Source organism: Megascapheus bottae, chromosome 17 (assembly GCF_031878675.1).
Source record: "Megascapheus bottae isolate mThoBot1 chromosome 17, mThoBot2.hap1, whole genome shotgun sequence".
Taxonomy (NCBI): Eukaryota; Metazoa; Chordata; class Mammalia; order Rodentia; family Geomyidae; genus Megascapheus; species Megascapheus bottae.
The window spans coordinates 2,503,821-2,524,881 of record NC_143525.1 but is presented as its reverse complement, the minus strand read 5'-3'; the positions used below and the strand labels follow the sequence as shown (position 1 = coordinate 2,524,881).

At 43.5% G+C, this 21,061-nt stretch overlaps 1 protein-coding gene, 1 long non-coding RNA gene and 1 pseudogene across 10 annotated transcripts in view; 2 read left to right on the top strand and 1 right to left on the bottom strand.

Annotated features, from left to right (window-relative positions):
• Positions 1–21,061, bottom strand: part of LOC150050789 (uncharacterized) — a 203,156-nt gene that overhangs the window by 141,543 nt on the left and 40,552 nt on the right. Inside the window, exons 1-2 of one of the 8 annotated variants that reach the window (XR_016538247.1) lie at positions 12,152–12,568; positions 5,136–6,490 (exon numbers count right to left, since the gene is read on the bottom strand). The exons of 6 other annotated variants lie outside the window; for them this stretch is intronic. The gene's annotated coding sequence lies outside the window, so the exon portion shown is untranslated. Of the gene's footprint in view, positions 1–5,135; positions 6,491–12,151; positions 12,569–21,061 lie in introns of those variants that run through there. One more of the 8 variants, XR_016538243.1, reaches the window with a different exon arrangement.
• On the top strand, positions 1,912–3,332 carry LOC150050794 (heterogeneous nuclear ribonucleoproteins A2/B1 pseudogene; annotated as a pseudogene). Its single transcript, XR_016538228.1, has 2 exons — positions 1,912–2,873; positions 3,024–3,332. The product of XR_016538228.1 is annotated as a heterogeneous nuclear ribonucleoproteins A2/B1 pseudogene (transcript).
• Positions 15,416–20,247, top strand: LOC150050793 (uncharacterized). The gene is made up of 3 exons (XR_016538261.1): positions 15,416–15,978; positions 18,606–18,652; positions 19,104–20,247. It is a non-coding gene; the product is annotated as an uncharacterized LOC150050793 (long non-coding RNA).

The following is a 21,061-nucleotide window of genomic DNA, read 5'->3' as shown; positions in this document are numbered from 1 at the left end:
TGGACCACAGAACAGGGAAGAGAATGCTGTCACTGTCTGACCATGGTTCTATGCAAAATCTGAGATGGGGCTTTAAACCAGTAATTCAAACCCAACAGAACCACAGGATGTAGAGGATCATCTAAAAACAAACCAAGAGGGAGGTTCTGTTATCAGAAACCCTTGTAAAACAAAGACAGGGGATCAAAGACTGAACTTAAACTAAACTTTGAGCCCCTAATTGCTATTCACCTATTCACAGATGACATAAACCTAGAAACTAATCAGCTTTTCTTCATCCCATAGCATTTTGCTGGTGCTTTTATTTCATTCAAGTCACATGGTAACATGTGGCTTTTTTGTTCTGGACCCTTATTGGCTATCTCATGGTTCATGTATGAAATCTTTTGTGGAAAAGTATATGTACATTTGTGAGTTGATCATTTCTGATTCTCTCACCTCATTGCAGGACCCATGCCAGAACACTCAGAGGAGATAAATGTACTATAGACCTTTCAGAGAGCCCAAGAGCCTGGAAAGTAAGAGACCACGAGACCAGGAAACATAGCATCCTGCAAAGCAGATGAGGGATTGTTTTGTGGGGTTTCTCATGGCTCCACGTTTTAGTACCTATGCACAACTTCAGTGGACACAGAGAAGGTACATTAAGTGTGGTAGGTTTCGAAGCAAGGCGAGCTTGTCCTATGCCACTAATTCTCTACCTGGGCCAGTTGTGTCCAGAAACACTATACTCTTCTTTGGGAGGGAAGGAGACATTGATTTTTATTTGGGCTTCTCACAGTGACTAGAACTGCTCTGCTTCAGAATCATTGTTCTTTTGCCAAGATGTTCATAGAAGAAAAACAAGAAAGCACCCAAAACAAGCTATATTTCCCATCTTGTTTAAAATGAATTTGCCACCAAGACAATATATAATCTTACCTGTTTTGTTCCTCTTCAACTATCCACTGTACCAAACATCCTCAGACTCACCTAGTCTAAAACCAGTTCTGCAGAAATACCAAACTGAAAACCCCCAAAAAGGGAAGGGACACACACTTAACGGACAGTAGATGCTAAGGGACACAGGACACAGGTCAATGAATTGGCCTATTTCCAGCCCTACCTCCCTCCCCTCTGGGCACTTGCTTTCTGAATTCAATCCAGCCCAGAGGCCAGGGCTGAATTTTTTTTTGTGCCAGACCTGGGGCTTGAACTCAGGGCCTGGGCACTGTCCCTGAGCTCCTTTTTGGCTCTATCCCTTGAGCCACAGTGTCACTTCCAGCCTTTTCTGTTTATGTGGTAGTGAGGAATCAAACCCAGAATTTTATGCATTCTAGGCAAGTACTCTATCACTAAACTAGGCTGCATTTGACCTCAATACAAGCCTGTACCTCCTGTCCTGCCCCTCTAATGGCTGCAAGCTGCTACATTCCAGTATGTTTCTCTTCCTGATGGAAAGAACAATGTACCCTCTGCCATGAGAAGTGTAAGCCCAACACCAGCCTTGCATACACACACACACACACACACACACACACACACACACACACACACACACACACACACACTAAATCACTCCTCGCTGCTTTGAATCCAGTCGGGAAAAGGTCTTAAGAATCCATCTCCAAAATAAATAGCAAAAAAGCTAGGCTAGAAATGTGACTCAAGGAAGTAGTGGCACTGTGGCTGAAGTGGTAGGGTGGTAACTTGAGCTGAAGAGCTCAGGGACAGCACCCAGGTCCAGAGTCCAAGTCCCACGACCTACAACAAATGTGAGTCCTGTGCGGAGGTGCTCTCGGTGGTGGTGGTTTCTCGAGCAGCCACAGCTCTCACTACAGCGCCAGGACGAGTCCGGTTTGTGTTCATCCGCTGGGATCTCTCTCATCTCGCTAGGCTGCGGGAAATCGGGCTGAAGGGACTGAATGCGCCATGGAGAGAGAACAGGAACAGTTCCGTAAACTCTTTATTGGTGGCTTAAGCTTTGAAACCACAGAAGAAAGTTTGAGAAACTACTATGAGCTATGGGGAAAGCTCACAGACTGTGTGGTTATGAGGGATCCCGCAAACAAAAGATCAAGAGGATTTGGTTTTGTAACTTTCTCATCTATGGCTGAAGTTGATGCTGCCATGGCCGCCAGGCCTCATTCAATTTGATGGGAGAGTGGTTGAGCCAAAACGTGCTGTAGCAAGAGAGGAGTCTGGAAAACCAGGGGCTCATGTGACTGTGAAGAAACTGTTTGTTGGTGGAATTAAAGAAGATACTGAGGAATATCACTTTAGGGATTTACTTTGAAGAATATGGAAAAATTGATACCATTGAAATAATTACTGATAGACAGTCTGGACAGAAAAGAGGGTTTGGCTTTGTTACTTTTGATGACCATGATCCTGTGGATAAAATTGTGTGGCAAAAATACCACACTATCAATGGTCATAATGCAGAAGTAAGAAAGGTGTTGTCTAAACAAGAAATGCGGGAGGTCCAAAGTTCTAAGAGTTGAAGAGGAGATGGATATGGAAGTGGATGTGGATTTGGGGATGGCTATAATGGGTATGGAGGAGGACCTGGAGGTGGCAATTTTGGAGGTAGCCCTGGTTATGGAGGAGGAAGAGGAGGATGTGGTGGAGGACCTGGATATGGCAACCAGGGTGGGGGCTACGGAGGTGGTTATGACAATTATGGAGGAAGAAATTATGGAAGTGGAAATTACAATGATTTTGGAAATTACAACCAGCAACCTTCTAACTATGGTCCAATGAAGAGTGAAAACTATGGTGGTAGCAGGAATATGGGGGGACCATATGGTGGAGAAAACTATGGTCCTGGAGGCAGTGGTGGAAGTGGTGGTTATGGTGGGAGGAGCCAATACTGAGCTTCTTCCTTTACATGGGTAAGTAGTTTTTGAGTTTTACAATTATTATCTTGGGAGTCCTAGCAGCAAGAGTAAAAGCTTTTTATGATCATGTTATCTTTCCTTAAAATCTGGTTAGATGGATAATTTCATAACCTATTTTTTTACTCTTTATTTCTGTTGAAACAGGCTTCACTGTATAAATAGGAGAGGATGAGAGCCCAGAGGTAACAGAACAGCTTCAGGTTATCGAAATAACAATGTTAAGGAAACTCTTATCTCAGTCATGCATAAATATGCAGTGATATGGCAGAAGACACCAGAGCAGATGCAGAGAGCCATTTTGTGAATGGATTTGATTATTTAATAACCTTACTGTGGAGGAAGGATTGTAAAAAACAAAAACAAATGCCTTTGAGACAGTTTCTTAGCTTTATACTTGTTGTTTCTTTCTAGTGGTCTTTGTAAGAGTTTAGAAGCATTCCTTCTTTGATAATGTTAAATTTGTAAGTTTGAGAAGCTATTAACCAGGTTCATGGTGTAATAAGACATAACATAGGGCCGGGAGTTTGGCCTAGTGGTTAAAGTGCTTGCCTAGCATGCATGAAGACCCAGGTTCGATTCCTCGGTACCACATTCATAGAAAAAAGCTGGAAGTGGTGCTGAGGCTCAAGTGGTAGAGCTCTAGCCTTGAGAAAATCCAAGGACAGTGCTCAGGCCCTGAGCTCAAGCCCAGGACTGGCAAAAAAAAAAAGACATAACGTTTTTCCTTTAAAAATTTAAGTGCGTGTGTAGAGTTAAGAAGCTGTTGTACATTTATGATTTAATAAAATAATTCTAAAGGAAATTTGTGTAATTATAGACTTTTTGTTTTAAATAAGTTAAGGAGTGGGTAGTATAATTAAGGTCCATTGTTATGTCTCTGTAAGATAAATGCTGGTCAGATGTAAGTGTGTTGTCTGCAATTCATCAGGATTAAATTATCTAGATAACTTAAGGGATATCTCTGCAAGGAGAAACACCTTTTTAGATCTTTTAGATGCTGCTTCTTCAATGCAAGGAAAGCAAATAACCCCAACAAGGTACTCTTCAGGGACACAAGTGTAGTACAAGAGAACTCTTGACGGCTACTAAATTCCGCCAGTCTTAAAAAACTGTGCTGCTTCAACAAAGCTGTTACTACAGTAGTTTATAAGGATGCCAACAAAAGCTGAGGGGTAGAGCAAGATAGTTCTAAGCTTCAGTTAAACTCCTTTAGGTAAGGTCTTATTTACTTTTTCTTTCTTAATTTTCTTCCCTAAAAGATAAACTAATAACTCTTCAATGGTCTTTCATTAGTATAGTGGTTCTTACGTAGTTTAACATAGCTATAAATTGAGTTTAACAATATATAAACACAAACAGGTTTAATTCTATAAACCCTGTTTTCCAATTTGTCATACTTAAATTATTTTGGTTGTTTTTCCCTTTTGTTCCTTCTTTCTCCCCCCTCCCCTCTCCATGAAGATTTGGGTGCTTAACATATCATTTTTTTCCCTGCTGGAATTTTAGCATTGATAGGAACCATGGACAAGTATATTCTGCTGCCACAAAGACTATAAAGTGCTTCATTTCAACAGCTGAGGCAAGCCAAGTGATCATTAATAAAGCTTTTCTTGGTTCCTTCAGTGGTGTTGGTAGTAAGGAAGGTGTTTTGCTGCTGCAGGTAACTAATGAAGAAGTGGTCAACCACAGAGTCTTCAAGAAATAAGAAATTCTGTACCATCTGAAAGTAGTTCTTGTTGGTGTCTTCATTTAAGAAGCACTCTATAAGAAAAGGGAAATGCTTTCTGATAAAACAAAAACTTCTTTAGTACAGGTTCTTAATAAAAAATAATAAGTGAGTATTGTTTGTAAAGCATAGCATCAAATCAGCTAGAGAGAAATGTATCATGTTTTAAATTAGATTTTGTGAGTAGACAGATGAAAAGTTTATTTTAAATACCAATTTCATAAAATAAATACTTTTGTATCCAAAAAAATGTGACTAAGCTAAACAGGTTAACAAGTACAAAATCCTGACTTTACACAGCAGTACAGGAAAGAAAATCATTCCTTCTAGATTGCTGATAATCTCTAATGTGCCATACTGTTCTTTTCTAACATCAAATCAATATCCTGCTTTAAAGAAAAATGCATCTTATATGTAATATAATATGAATATATATGTTATATATACACAAGTATATGTATATATATGTATATATGAGTGCGGCGCCCGGCACCCCTGACCAGCAGGGAAGAACGGACACCACCCGAGGATCCTTCTCGTATCACGCTTTATTGAAGAGCAACTTGATTAAAGGGAGAGCTGAAGCAGAGGGGCCCGGGGCAGGGAAATGCAGCTGCTTATAAACAATCAAGGAACACGGGGCTTTTGCCATTGGCTGCTCTGTTGCCAGAGTCATTTTAAAACTCGGGATTGGTCAGGCCTCTGACGTCATACGCGCAGACTCAGTGGAACGAGCAAAGGCTCCGCACTCACATACCAAATAAGGAGAACTAAGAAGTTGTTCACAAAGAGCGAGGCAGGGGACAGGCGCCGTCTTGTAATGTCGGCCGCTCCGGCTCCCCACATCTCCCCCTTTCTGTTTTAATGCAGCAGGCCAACATACCTGTTGTGAAGAGAGTAGAGGTGCTGTCCTCCAAAGTAAAACTTGAGGTCCTACTCTAGAGGAGTGACCCAGGCGATCAACTCTGGATCCCTCCCCTTCAGGTCCTCTTTTCCCTTTGTGGAGATGGGCTAGGGGCGCAGACCCATATGCTGACGCACATGCTCTCCCTGACCTGTTAGGGTCAGGAGTGGTACTTTGTCCATCATTTCACAACTCTTGGCTGCCTATACTCCTATTCCTCGTGCAATAGACTAAGGTCTCGAGGGTGCAAAGGCAGTACAGGACAGTTTTAGTTGACCTTTAAAGCTGCAAGCCAAATTTTGGGGGAGTGTCCCTGCTCCAAGGCAGTGAGTGCATGAACAAGCATTGCTCTCTCTCTCTTATTGCGAGACCTCATTCGGCAGAGCAACCAAAGGCTAAAGACACAAAACCCAAAACAAACTGCAACAAACATTCACAGGAACTGGAACAAATGTAGGCAACGGCTCCAGCATTGACTCAATTTACACTCTATGGCAGAACAATTTAAAATACTATCATTACTTGAAGCTTTAAAGAGTAAAAACATAAACAGGAAGGTCCGCCTCTGGAACAAGTGCAGAAAACCCCACAACCCTTCCCTTGCCAGAACTATACATTAATCAGAGCGACCCAATTTTTGAGAAACCAGCCTAACACAGAAGGACAGATTTTTTGACAGGGTAAGGCATAGGGAACCTTGCAGTCCTAGGGAAGTTGCAAGGAAGAATTGGTGGCACAAAGGGGAAAACGGAAGAAGCATTAGTCACAGGCATTGGTAATGGAAAGGTCTTCATCACTGCCCACATCGTCTTTTCCTTGTTGCTTTTTCCCTTCTGTCTCTTCATCCAAAGTCGTGGCAGCAGAAGAATTATTAACAGGGTTATTCCCAGGATTTTGTTTCGCATCGTCCTCTTTAGGCGTTTGATTTTCCTCCAATATCCTTACGAGGCGCTGCGGCACCCAATGGGGGGATTCCTGTCCCTGTGGAAAAACACAAACAGCTCCCCTGGATCTCTGATTTACAGGATCCGGTCCATACCATTTATTATCGATAACATTTTTCAACATTACTTTTTGTGTGGGTGGTATTGCCATTTTGCCAGCATGCCGATCAGCAGCTGATTGTCCATTGTCATCCACTGTTACATAATTTAAGGTAAACAGTGCAATGGCCAGCCTTTCTCTGGGGGAGGCATCTCGGCCTATTCCCTCCTTTTGTTTAAATAAAAGTTGTTTAAGTGTTCTATTGGCGCATTCCACAATTCCCTGACCCTGGGGATTGTAAGGGAGGCCAGTAGAATGAACTACCTGCATTTGAGTGCAAAAGGAGCGAAATCCGGCAGAGGCATAAGCAGGGCCATTATCTGTTTTCAATTTTAATGGTTTTCCCCATGCTGCCCAGGCTTCCAAGCAATGGACTTTGACATGTGACACCTTTTCTCCAGTAAGGGCGGTGGCATGCATTATGCCAGAGAAGGTATCCACAGAGACATGTATATATTTTACTCGGCCAAATTCAGGTACATGAGTAACATCCATTTGCCACAGGGCATTAGAACAAAGTCCTCTAGGATTAACCCCAATTATAAAAGAGGGGTGATAAACCACACAGGATTGACAAGCTTTAACAATTTCTCTAGCCTGTTGGCGTGAAATGGAAAACTTATAACAAAGGGTTTTTGCAGAAACATGATAAAGCTGATGAAAATCTCATGCTAATTGAACAGAATTATGGGAAAGGCCCACCAGGGCTCTGGCAGTCAAATCCACTAAGGCATTGGCCTCTGACATGGGACCAGGCAAGCCAGTATGTGCCTGAATATGACCAATGAAAAAAGGATTTTTCCTTTGTAAAATTAAACTCTGAAGTTGGGATAATATATTTGAAACTGTACTGCTACCTTTTATGGAGGCGGCGACTTCCAGGGATGCCACTGCATTAACTACATATTGTGAATCAGAATACAGGTTAAAAGGCTCAGGAAATTTCCCGAATACTTCTAAAACTGTTAGACATTCAACTACTTGTGGAGTTTCTTGTGGGGAGCCGGAGCAGCCGAGACGGTGCCTGTCCCCTGCCTCGCTCATTGTATACAAATTTCTTAGTTCCCCTTATCTGGTGTGTGAGTGCAGAGCCTTTGCTCGCTCCGCTGAGTCTGCGCGTATGACGTCAGAGGCCTGACCAATCCTGAGTTTTGTTCTGCCATAGTGTATCCTAGCAACACAGCAGCCAATGGAAAAAGTTCCGCGTTCTTTGATTGTTTATAAGCAGCTGCATTTCCCTGCCCCGCGCTCCTCTGCTTCAGCTCTCCCTTTAACCAAGTGGCTCTTCATTAAAAGCGTGATACAGGAAGGATCCTCGGGTGGTGTCCGTTCTTCCCTGCTGGTCAGGGGTGCCGGGCGCCGCAACTGGTGCCGGAAACCCGGGACCTGCGGAGGGGCCGAAGAGGATCCAGAACTTGACACGTGAAGAGGACTCCTTCTAGGTATGTTGTTCTGAGAAGTTCCTGTCTGGGTGCTTGTTATCCTTCTTCCTCTGTGGTTTGTGTTAACTCGGTCTTTAAACATCAGTATGGGTAACTCTTCAGGAAGTGTGTGCCGTATAAGGGACTTCTGTGCCCCCTTACAAGCCCTTCTTAAACAGCGTGGGCTGAGAATTTCCCGCGGCACAATACATAGAGTGTTAACAGAGATTGAGATACACGCCCCATGGTTTGCGGAGTCTGGAGATCTCTCACTGGCCTGTTGGGATATATTAGGCCAGGACCTGGATAGAGCTCTAGAAAAGGGAGGGGTCTCCCGCGCCACGTTGCCCATATGGAGAATGGTGCGCGCTTGTTTGGAGGAGGGCAGAAATACTGAGATTATTAAAGAAGGGAGGAAGGTATTAATTAAGCACCAGGATAGTCTCTCGGAGTCATCGTACAAGGAAGGAGGGACCACCAAGAGTGGGGTAAAATGTAAGAGAAAACAAAAGAATGGAATTGAGGGACTGCAGCCCTCACAAAGTACAGTGCAGGAGGAGGAGAGAAGAGAAAAGAAAAAACAGGAGGGACCAAGGAGCTCCCTCTATCAGGATGCAGGAGAGTCAGATCAAAGCACAGATAATGAGGGGGATGGGCTCCCGGAGGAGCTAAGTTCAAATGAAGAGGAGGAGCTAGAGAAACAGGCTGCCGCGTATGAGGCTGACAGATACAGCCCCAGGGGAGGATTTGGTGCAGACAATGGCCAGGCTCGACCTGCCCCCTCTGCCCCGCCTCCCTACATCCCAAAGAAGGGAAGTTCCTTTATCAAAGCCCGTACCTGGTCTCGGTTGGCCTCTGCTTTTCCTGTTTTTGAAAATCCCATTACGGGACAGAGAGTTCTGGAGCCAGTCTCTTATATTTTGTTGGGCGAGTTCTTGACGTTTAGTAAGTTGTCTAAACTTCTTGCAAAGGCAGGCTTAAACTTGGCACCAGAAAAGGTGCAATTTTCAGAAAAGGTTCAGTTTTTAGGTTCCATAATTTCTCCCATAGCTGTGACACCCCAAAAGGTCGTCTTGAAAACAAATCATTTGCATACCCTTCATGATTTTCAAAAATTAATGGGGGACGTAAATTGGGTCCGAAATTTTCTTAATGTCCCTCGCTCTGAATTGTTGCCCCTCTTTTCCTTATTGGAGGGAGATCCGGATGTTACTTCACCTAGAAAATTGACTGTTCAGGCTAAGAGTTCCATTCAGCGTCTTGAACAGGCCATAGAAAATGCACAACTCTTGCGTGTAAATCCATCAGCGCCAATCTTATTGTGCATATTTAAAACAAAAAATTATCCTACAGGAGTATTATGGCAAGAAGGCCCATTGTTATGGTTGCATGGAAATTCTTATGGCTTAAAAACTATTCAGTATTTTCCAGAATTAGTTGCTTTGTTAAATTTCCTGACAAATTAATTATTCCTTATACCCGGCAACAAGTACAAATATTGGCTGCCTCTGTTGACCGGTGGGCAGTTTTGGTGTGCTCCTTTCCAAATATAATTGACAATCATTATCCCAAACATCCACTGCTGAATTTTGTGCGTGAAGATTGGGTGTATTTCCCCAAAGTTACGAAAAAACTGCCTCTGAGTAATGCCCTAATTATATTTACAGATGGGTCAAAAACAGGCCGAGGTGCCTATGTAGTTCAAGGAAAAGAGCCAGTAACTTTAAATTTTCAACCAGAAACTCCACAAGTAGTTGAATGTCTAACAGTTTTAGAAGTATTCGGGAAATTTCCTGAGCCTTTTAACCTATATTCTGATTCACAATATGTAGTTAATGCAGTGGCATCCCTGGAAGTCGCAGCCTCCATAAAAGGTAGCAGTACAGTTTCAAATATATTATCCCAACTTCAGAGTTTAATTTTACAAAGGAAAAATCCTTTTTTCATTGGTCATATTCGGGCACATACTGGCTTGCCTGGTCCCATGTCAGAGGCCAATGCCTTAGTGGATTTGACTGCCAGAGCCCTGGTGGGCCTTTCCCATAATTCTGTTCAATTAGCACGAGATTTTCATCAACTTTATCATGTTTCTGCAAAAACCCTTCGTTATAAGTTTTCCATTTCACGCCAACAGGCTAGAGAGATTGTTAAAGCTTGTCAATCCTGTGTAGTATATCATCCCTCTTTCATAATTGGAGTTAATCCTAGAGGCCTTTGCTCTAATGCCTTATGGCAAATGGATGTTACTCATGTGCCTGAATTTGGCAGGACAAAATATGTTCATGTTTCAGTGGACACTTTCTCTGGCATATTGCATGCCACAGCCCTTACAGGGGAAAGGGTGTCCCATGTCAAAGTTCATTGCTTGGAAGCCTGGGCAGCATGGGGAAAACCATTAAAATTGAAAACAGATAATGGCCCTGCTTATGCCTCTGCCGGATTTCGCTCCTTTTGCACTCAAATGCAGGTAGTTCATTCTACTGGCCTCCCTTACAATCCCCAGGGTCAGGGAATTGTGGAACGCGCCAATAGAAATACACCCAATCTTCACGCACAAAATTCAGCAGTGGATGTTTGGGATAATGATTGTCAATTATATTTGGAAAGGAGCACACCAAAACTGCCCACCAGTCAACAGAGGCAGCCAATATTTGTACTTGTTGCCGGGTATAAGGAATAATTAATTTGTCAGGAAATTTTGCAAAGTGAGTCAAACACGCCTTGCAACCTGTAAGAGCTAACAAAGCAACTAATTCTGGAAAATACTGAATAGTTTTTAAGCCATAAGAATTTCCATGCAACCATAACAATGGGCCTTCTTGCCATAATACTCCTGTAGGATAATTCTTTGTTTTAAAAATGCACAATAAGATTGGCGCTGATGGATTTACACGCAAAAGTTGTGCATTTTCTATGGCCTGTTCAAGACGCTGAATGGAACTCTTAGCCTGAACAGTCAATTTTCTAGGTGAGGTAACATCCGGGTCTCCCTCCAATAAGGAAAAGAGGGGCAACAATTCAGAGCGAGGGACATTAAGAAAATTTCGGACCCAATTTACGTCCCCCATTAATTTTTGAAAATCATGAAGGGTATGCAAATGCTTTGTCTTTAATACCACCTTTTGAGGTGTAACAACTGTGGGAGAAATTATGGAACCTAAAAACTGAACCTTTTCTGAAAATTGCACCTTTTCTGGTGCCAAGTTTAAGCCTGCCTTTGCAAGGAGTTTAGATAATTTACTAAACGTCAGGAACTCGCCCAACAAAATCAGTAAAAGGTTCGACAGGCTTCTGGATGATTTTTGTAAGGCCACCTCGAAGCTCTCCCTTGTTAGAGAGGGACTTCCAAGCCCTATAAAATATATCATTAACCTGGCGATACACTTCCATGGGATAGTTCATTTGATCTGCCACCTAAAGGCCTTGTCCAAAGAGCATGTCCGCCGTCCATTCTGGATGGCCATTAGCAACATTTTGGCCATGCCGGGCCACAGCCAAATCCGCTGCTGAGGCACTAAATGCCAGGAATTGGCCATGCGTTAGGCAAGAGCGTCCAATTTCGTACCAGTCTGTGGGAGTCATGGCCATGGCTTTAAGCCTACGCACTAGTGCAGTACTGTTGAGCGGAGGCCATAAGATCTTTTAAAGTTTTCAGCGGAGACCAGGTACGAGCACCGATAAGGGAGTTCCCTGTCTTAGGGACGCAGGGGGGCGGGGAAGAAGGGGTAGGTCGGGAAACGCCCTGGCCATTGTCTGCACCAAATCCTCCCCTGGGGCCGTATCTATCAGCCTCATACCTGGCAGCTTGCTCCTCTAATTCTCCCTCTTCATTTGAACTTAGCTCCTCCGGGGGCCCTTCCCCCTCATTTTCTGTGCTTTGATCTGACTCTCCTGCATCCTGATCATGTAAAGTCAGGGCAGAGAACTGGTTATCATCCTGAACTTCCTTCAAGGACGGGTAGAGGGAGCTCCTTGGTCCCTCCTGTTTTTTCTTCTCTCCTCTCTCCTCCTCCTGCACTGTACTTTGTGAGGGCTGCAGTCCCTCAATCCTTTTCTTTTGTTTTCTCTTATATTTTACCCCACTCTTGGTGGTCTCTCCTTCCCTGTACGATGACTCCGAGAGACTATCCTGGTGCTTAATTAAGCACCCAGACAGGAATCTCCCAGAACAACATACCTAGAAGGAGTCCTCTTCACGTGTCAAGTTCTGGATCCTCTTCGGCCCCTCCGCAGGTCCCGGGTCTTGGCACCAGTTGCGGCGCCCGGCACCCCTGACCAGCAGGGAAGAACGGGACCTCAGGAGCCCACTCCTAGGATGCTCACATTGCGCAGGACAGATGCTGCTGCACAGCAACCTCCTGGGTCAGGTCAGTTTCCTGCTTCTCGTCAGGATCTGCCAGAGGAGTTGAGTCTGCAGGACAGACTCCCAGAGACAGTGCCAGAGCCAGGTGAGGACCACAAGCAGGCCATGCCTCGTCCACTCCAAAGGGACACACAGCACATTGCTCTAGCTGAGGCTTCAGAACAGCCATCACTGCAAATGCATGTTCCACCTCTGTACACTCCGAGTGCACAAGAAAAACCATTTGTTCTTTCACCCAGACCCGGAAAAAGGATCCTAGAGTCTGCTTTCCGTAATTTCAGAACCCACCTCTGAGGCTGAATATTCTCCATCCCTGTCGGAGACTACAGCTCCTCCTCAAATGACATTTCCACTTCACATCCAGGATGGAAATCTAACTTCACAACCTACAACAAAGATCAAACTTCCTTCAACTATGCAGAAGGTCCCAACTGAGCCTTTGCAGGAAACCTCAAGTGAGGCTCTGCAGGAGACCACTACACAGCCCTGGCAGGAGATTTCAACTCAATCTCTGCTGGAGACTCCAACTCAGCATGTGCAAGAGATCCCAACCCAGACTACTGAGAAGCTTCTGTCTCACCATCTGCAGGAGACCACAACTCACCATCCACAGGCAACTCTAACTCACCATCCACTGGAGATTTCAACTCACCATCCGCAGGGGACCCCAACTCACCATCCACATGGGACCCCAACTCACCATCCACTGGAGACTATAACTCAGTATCTGCAGGAGACTTCAACTCACCATCCACTGGAGATTTCAACTCACCATCCGCAGGGGACCCCAACTCACCATCCACAGGCGACCCCAACTCACCATCTCTATGAGATTTCAACTCATTATCTGCAGGAGACCCCAACTCAGAATTTGCAGGAGACTTTAACACACCATCCACAGGCGACCCCAACTCACCATCCACAGGGGACCCCAACTCACCATCCACAGGGGACCCCAACTCACCATCCACAGGGGACCCCAACTCACCATCCACAGTGGACCCCAACTCAATATCTGCAGGAGACTTCAACTCTATTTTCACAGGAGATTCCCACTCCACCTCTACAGGAGTCCCTAACACTACCTCTGCAGGAGATTCCAGCACAGTCTTTGGCATTCTCTCTCTCTTCTGCCTCCCTTCTTAGCCTCTCGTCTCTCTCTTCTTGAGTCTCCCGCTTATTATAGATACGCTCCGCTTCCCTGAGGAGTTCCTGGAGAGACAGATTCTGTAGATTATCGTGTCTCTCTAGCTTTTTCCTGATGTCTGGAGCAGACTGCCAAATGAAGGACATGGCCACGTTAGAGGCCGGGTCCTCAGGGTCATACGGAGTGTATATCCGATATGCCTCCTTTAAACGTTCTAGAAAGGCTGCAGGAGACTCCCCACTTTTCTGGGTCACTTGCTTAACCTGAGCCAAATTGGTGGGGTGCCTGGAGGCCCCATGGAGACCCGCGATAAGCAACCGGCGATAAAGGGTTAGATGGTTCCTACCTTCAAGAGCGGTGAAATCCCAGTTTGGACGTTCTAGGGGAAAGGCAGCATTTATCTCATTGGGCAGCTGGGTAGGGCGCCCATTATCACCCGGGACATTTTTCCGAGCTTCCAGGAAAACGCGCTGTTTCTCTTCAGAGGTCAGCAGTACCTGCAATAACTGTTGACAATCATCCCAGGTAGGCTGGTGGGTTACCAGAATGGACTCAATCAGTGAGGTTAGTTTGGAAGGGTCCTGACTAAAGGGGGGGTTGTTAGCTTTCCAGTTATACAAATCTGAGGCAGAGAAAGGCCAGTATTGTAACTGGTTATTGGCGCCCACCCTCAAGGGGAACGCCTGAGAGGACGCCTGATTGGTCTGCAGGTCGCGGCGCCCCCTCAGCCTTCCCGCTACGGGGGAGGGAAGTTCAAGCTCTGAAGTTCAAGGTGAAAGAAAGGAGTCAAGTGAGGTGAGCACAGCTATAGACCTGTAAACCCTGACTTCCCCATCCTTTAGATACACTTTGAAGGAGGACTGCCCTGGTTTTAGTCCAGTCCAAAGTCATTTGTCCAGTCATGAGACAGTTTTCTGCACTCTTCTTCATAGAGTGAAGTAGGTCTAAAGAATGTGAAATACACAGAAATTTTGCACATTAGTAAGACATAGAACACATTAATTTTTAACATATCCCATAAGAACCTGCCAGCTCCTGTCCTGAAAGAATTGGGGTTTGCATGGTTCCTTCCTCCTAATCTCTCTCTCTCTCTCTCTCTCTCTCTCTCTCTCTCTCTCTCTCTCTCTCTCTCTCTCTCTCTTTTGGACAATCCTCCAGGGGGCTTGAACTCAGGGCTGTCTTAGGCTTTCTGCAGGCTAGAGCTTTTCCACTTGATCCACATCACCATTTCCAGGTTTTTCTATGTACGTGGTACTAAGGAGTTGAACCCAGGCCTTCGTTTATGCTAGACAAGCATTCTACAACTAGGCCAAACTCCCAGCCCCCTAATCTGTTTTACTTGACAAAATTTTTCTTTTGTTGGTTTGTTTTTACCTAACACAAGAAGTTCCGGGATATGGCTATAACAACAAAATCATCTTGGCAATATCTTTGGCTGTAGTAGTAATGATTTTGATTATAATTTTCTGTCTCGAGGTAAGGACCAACATGCATGTATATTTCCCAAATATATCATGTTTCTGTAACCAAAGCTATTTTCCCTTTTTCCAGATGGTAATTCTTTGACTGTACCTAGTGTTTTTCAGGTAGAGTCCATCATGGGACCACAGATCTCTTATTTCTGCCTCATAAATAGGTTTTTGCTTGGTTTGCTTTCTCTTTTTTTGCCAGGCCTGGGCTTAAACTCAGGGCCTGAGCACTTCCTTTGGATTTTCCCAAGGTTAGAACTCTACCACTTGAGACTCAGAACCACTTCTGGTTTTTTTCTAAGTTTGTAGTGCTGAGAAATCTAACCTGGGTCTTTGTGCATGCTAGGGCAAGCACTCTACCACTAGGCCAAACTCCTGGCCCTGCTTTGTTTTTTTTTGTCCTTCTTGGGGCTTTAACTCAGGGACTACATGCCATCGCTTAGCTTTCTCACTTGCCTGAATTCTATGCTCTTTCAAAGCCTTCTATAGACAACATTCCTGTAAAACACCAGATTGTAAATGCTTTGTAGGAAATATTCCTGCACAAAATGTTCCTGTGCCAGTAGGAAGTCTCCCTAAAAACACAGTTCAGGAAAATCTTGTTACTCCGGGATCGACTGTAACTGCATTAAAGGTAATGCTGCCAATTGAAGGCAAGGAAGCACAATGGGAATACCTCAGCATGAGCACTGACTCACCTGTCAAAGCCGTAGTCACCCATTCCCAATTTCCATCCTTTGCTGATCATTTTGAAATGCAGTTAAACCAGCAGCTGAGGCCCCTCATTCCCAATAATGATGTGAGGAAGCTCCTGTCTCATGTTATCCAGACCCTGAAAATTGACTGCTCTGAGACTGAAGTGCAGATGGCTTGTTCCACGCTCATCTCCAAAACAGGCTTGCTGATGAAGCTTCTCAGTGAACAGCAAGAAATCAAGGTGTCAAGAGCTGATTGGGATACGGAAAACTGATAACTATATCAATGAGAGCACTGAAGTTCAAGGTGAAAGAAAGGAGTCAAGTGAGGTGAGCACAGCTATAGACCTGTAAACCCTGACTTCCCCATCCTTTAGATACACTTTGAAGGAGGACTGCCCTGGTTTTAGTCCAGTCCAAAGTCATTTGTCCAGTCATGAGACAGTTTTCTGCACTCTTCTTCATAGAGTGAAGTAGGTCTAAAGAATGTGAAATACACAGAAATTTTGCACATTAGTAAGACATAGAACACATTAATTTTTAACATATCCCATAAGAACCTGCCAGCTCCTGTCCTGAAAGAATTGGGGTTTGCATGGTTCCTTCCTCCTAATCTCTCTCTCTCTCTCTCTCTCTCTCTCTCTCTCTCTCTCTCTCTCTCTCTCTCTCTCTCTCTCTCTTTTGGACAATCCTCCAGGGGGCTTGAACTCAGGGCTGTCTTAGGCTTTCTGCAGGCTAGAGCTTTTCCACTTGATCCACATCACCATTTCCAGGTTTTTCTATGTACGTGGTACTAAGGAGTTGAACCCAGGCCTTCGTTTATGCTAGACAAGCATTCTACAACTAGGCCAAACTCCCAGCCCCCTAATCTGTTTTACTTGACAAAATTTTTCTTTTGTTGGTTTGTTTTTACCTAACACAAGAAGTTCCGGGATATGGCTATAACAACAAAATCATCTTGGCAATATCTTTGGCTGTAGTAGTAATGATTTTGATTATAATTTTCTGTCTCGAGGTAAGGACCAACATGCATGTATATTTCCCAAATATATCATGTTTCTGTAACCAAAGCTATTTTCCCTTTTTCCAGATGGTAATTCTTTGACTGTACCTAGTGTTTTTCAGGTAGAGTCCATCATGGGACCACAGATCTCTTATTTCTGCCTCATAAATAGGTTTTTGCTTGGTTTGCTTTCTCTTTTTTTGCCAGGCCTGGGCTTAAACTCAGGGCCTGAGCACTTCCTTTGGATTTTCCCAAGGTTAGAACTCTACCACTTGAGACTCAGAACCACTTCTGGTTTTTTTCTAAGTTTGTAGTGCTGAGAAATCTAACCTGGGTCTTTGTGCATGCTAGGGCAAGCACTCTACCACTAGGCCAAACTCCTGGCCCTGCTTTGTTTTTTTTTGTCCTTCTTGGGGCTTTAACTCAGGGACTACATGCCATCGCTTAGCTTTCTCACTCAAGGTTAGTGCTCTACCACTTTGAGCCATAGCTCTACTTCTGGTGCTTAATTGCAGCTTAAAGTCTTATGTATTTTTCTGCCCAGGCTGGCTTTGAACCATGGTGCTCAGATCTCAGCCTCCTGAGTAGCTAGGCTTTGAGGTACTAATAACCAGGTTCACAAACAGTTTTGACTAAAGCTGTGACACCATGCATGGCACTAGGTTTTTGTTGTCGTTATTGTTTTGTTTTTATTTTTTTGTTTTGAACTCAGGACATGCACACTGTCCCTGAGCTTTCCCCCTCAAACCTAACACCCTCCACTTTGAGCCACATTGCCACTTCTGGTTTTCTGGGGCTAACTAGAGATAATAGTCTCATGGACTTTCCTGCCTGGGCTGACTTGGAACCATAATTATCAGATCTCAGCCTCCTGAGTAGCTAGAATTACAAGAATGAGCCATCCGCACCCAGTGATTTTGAGGTTTTATCCAAGATTTTTATATAACTTTACTATTGTTTATTCTTCTTACTTTCATTTTTTTGCCCTTCTGAGGTTGAAACTCAGAGCCTTAGCTCTCAAGGCTAGCACTCTGTCACTTGAGCCACAGCAGTGCTTCCAGGTTTTTCTATTTATTTTGTACTGAGGAATCGAACGCAGAGCTTCATGTTTGCTAGGCAAGCACTCTTCCATTAGGCAATGCTCCATCTTATGTTGTTTATTGTAAAATGCTTACCTATACCTTTATTGCTATTATAAGTTGTATCTTATCTCTAATTCCCATGGGTACATAGGAAAGCTATTATTTGTGTGCTGATCTCCATATTTTGTTTCTGCCACTTCACTGAATTTTCATATTGTTAGTCCAATCACATTTGCTGATTCTCTTGGGCTTTGTTTGTTTTTTTCTAACCGGCTTTTCTCTGGTTAATTGGAAGTCAGAGTCTCACATACTTTCCTGCCCAGACTGGGTCAAACTTTGATCTTCAGATCCTAGCCTCTTAATTACCTAGGAATACATGTGTGAGACACAGTGCCGGGCTCTCTTAGGCTTTTTTTAGCTATCCATCATTTCATATACAAATAAAAATAGTTTGGTTCCTTTCCAACATTTGTGCTGTATTTATGTCTTCATTACATTGGTTGTCTTCAATAGGAGTGCCTCATGACAGTAATAATTGTAATAAAGACAGTAATGTTGTTTGGGATTTGATAATAATACTGGTGTTTTGGTTTCTAGGAAAGTCTACAATCAGTTAAAGGGCATTTCCTTTACTGTTTTACAGTTATCATGAGGACTTTTCTGTTGGATTTTATCTAAATTAGTAAATGCCATGTATTAAAATTCTAGCTTCAGACAAGACCCTCAGCTGGGTACTGTGGAAGAGAAAAAGATCTATTAGTGGAGCAGAATTCCTGGGGTCATAAAAGCCCCCTCATAGTATATAAATAAAGGAATGAGCAGTTGAAAGTACTTAATGTTGATAGATAATCCTGATTGTGCTTTGTTCCCAGATTTATTCCCACAGAACATCAGCAGAAGAAAGTGAAGAGTCCTCAAGGTAAAGAGAGTCTAAATCTTTAGTGAGGATCTGAGAACTGGAAGGAGCCTAGAACTCATCAATTTCTATTCCCTAGCCTTACAATGAGGGCTCTATGGAAGTTAGAGAGAACTCTTGCTTCCTGAGGTCTCATCTGGCTGCAGCAAAAGCAGTTGCCCAGGGCCAGGAGTTTGACCTAGTGGTAGAGTGCTTGCCTCACATGCACAAATATCCGGTTTCGATTCCTTGATATCACATACATAGAAAAAAGCTGCACAGACCTCTCAATGCCACATGAAAGAAAAACATGGCCAAGAGGGTAAATGACACAGATTCTTTTGATGTGGATGAGATTTTCCATAAGAAGAAAAAAGAGTAAATGGATGGGGGCAATTTCAAGGGGGGGAAGCAAGGGAAAGTTGGACTTCTTCCTTCAATATTGAAAGGCTGCCATTGTTCTTTCTCCCGGAAGCTCAGTGAAACCAATGTAGAAGTTCCACCACAAGGGAGCTGGAGCCGCTCACTTCACGTGGTTCAGGAGCCCAGGAAATGGATGGGAAACTGCTTGCATAGAGGAACTAAAGGCAGCAGCCTCTTCTGTCCTGAAACCAGACTCAGTGGGCAGCACTGCTCTGTCCACCACTGTATGTATGAGGTCAGAAATAGAAAACCTTACCTAAATTCTAGTGTTAAAACATGGAGACTTCTAATCTGATCATATCTTTCCTCCAAAATGGCTGCTTTTGTAAGACTGGCTCTCCTGGGGCCCGCAGAATACCCAGGGCTAAACAGAGTCAAAATTCAGGGGAAAAATTTCACACTTTAGACCAGAGCTTGCAAATACGCCTCGGGAAGGGGACTTTTCATTGTGGGGAGAGCTGAGTTCTCAGGAGAACTCTTGTTCCAGTCCTCTATGGTCTTTCAAAGCCTCTATAGACAGCATTTCTGTAAAACACAAGATTATAACAAATGCTTTGGTAGGAAATATCCCTGCACCAAACATCTTTGTGCTGGAAGGAAATCTCCCTAAAAACAATTTAGGAAAATCTTGCTGCTCTAGGATCCAGTGTGACTGCATTCAATTTAATGCCATCTATTCAATAAACAAGGAAACACAATGGCAATATCTTAATTTGGGCATTGATTCACTTGTCAAGCCTGCAGACTCACAAATCCAATTTTCATCCTTTGCCGATCATTTTGAAATGCAACTAAGTCAGTAGCTGCATTTGACATAAGAAAGCACCTCTCTTATCTGGACCTTGAAAATGGGACTGCTCTGAGACTGATGTGCAGATGGTCTGTTCCAAGCTAATCTCTAGATCTAGCCTCCTGCTGAAGCTTCTCAGCAAATCTCAAGTAGGCAAAGTGTCCAGAGCTGAGACCAGTGCAAAACAGGTAACTGCAACAATGAGAGCACTGAAGTTCAAAGTGAACAAAAGAAGTCAAGTGAGGTGAGCACAGCTATAAAACTTCAGGCCTCAAATTTAGATACACTTTGAAGGAGGAAGACCTGGGGCTTTAGTCTAGTCCAAAGTGTTATGGCTTGTTTCCCACATTCCTCCTCCATAGAGTGCAGTGGACCTAAAACACAGTAAGATATAGAGGAACTACAAATTAAGAAAGCATTTTAATGCATTAAATTGGCATGTGATTTAACAATCTGCAAGAGCCTCACCTTGAAGAATGGGAGTTTGAGTCATTTTTATCTTTTCTGTCCCTTCATTATTTAACAAAATTATCCTTTATTTGCCTGTAGCTCCCACAAGAAGTTCTGGGACCTGGCTTTAACAACAAAATCATCTATCAATATTGGTCACTTTAGTAGTTATGATGTTGAGTATAATTTTGTGTCTCATTGAGGTAAGGTCCACAATTCAGTCAGGTCTCTGTAATATATCCTGTCTTCATAATAGATTCAGAATGCACACCTAAACAACAAAGCCATTTTCCTACTCTCTAGAACATAATTCCTTGATAGTACAGACAGTTTTCTACTATAAAACAGTATTTCTCATTGTTATTTCTGTAATATCAATTGGGACCACTCTTAAGGAGGAAGTGACTTTTATTGTTGAGTACTGTCCGAATTTGTGCCAAGGAGTCAGTGATCACTACAGGGTCAGTTTGAAAAGGCTTTGGGGAAATTATACCTGGCTACATACATACAGGTGAATATCCCATTTCTCAGATGTTCATGACCAGTCTTAGTATTTCTATATACTCCTATGCTGATATTATTTTCTCTGTACATCATTCAACTTTGTATTTATGTGTATATGAATGTGTGCATGTGTGTGTGTGTCTGTGTGTGTGTGTGTGTGTGTGGTGTATGATGTTTTATTTGTAATATCTAGAAATGGTCAAAGAAAGAGAGGTAAAACATTACTTGAATTCTACAATGAGATATAATATAACTCAGTATTTATT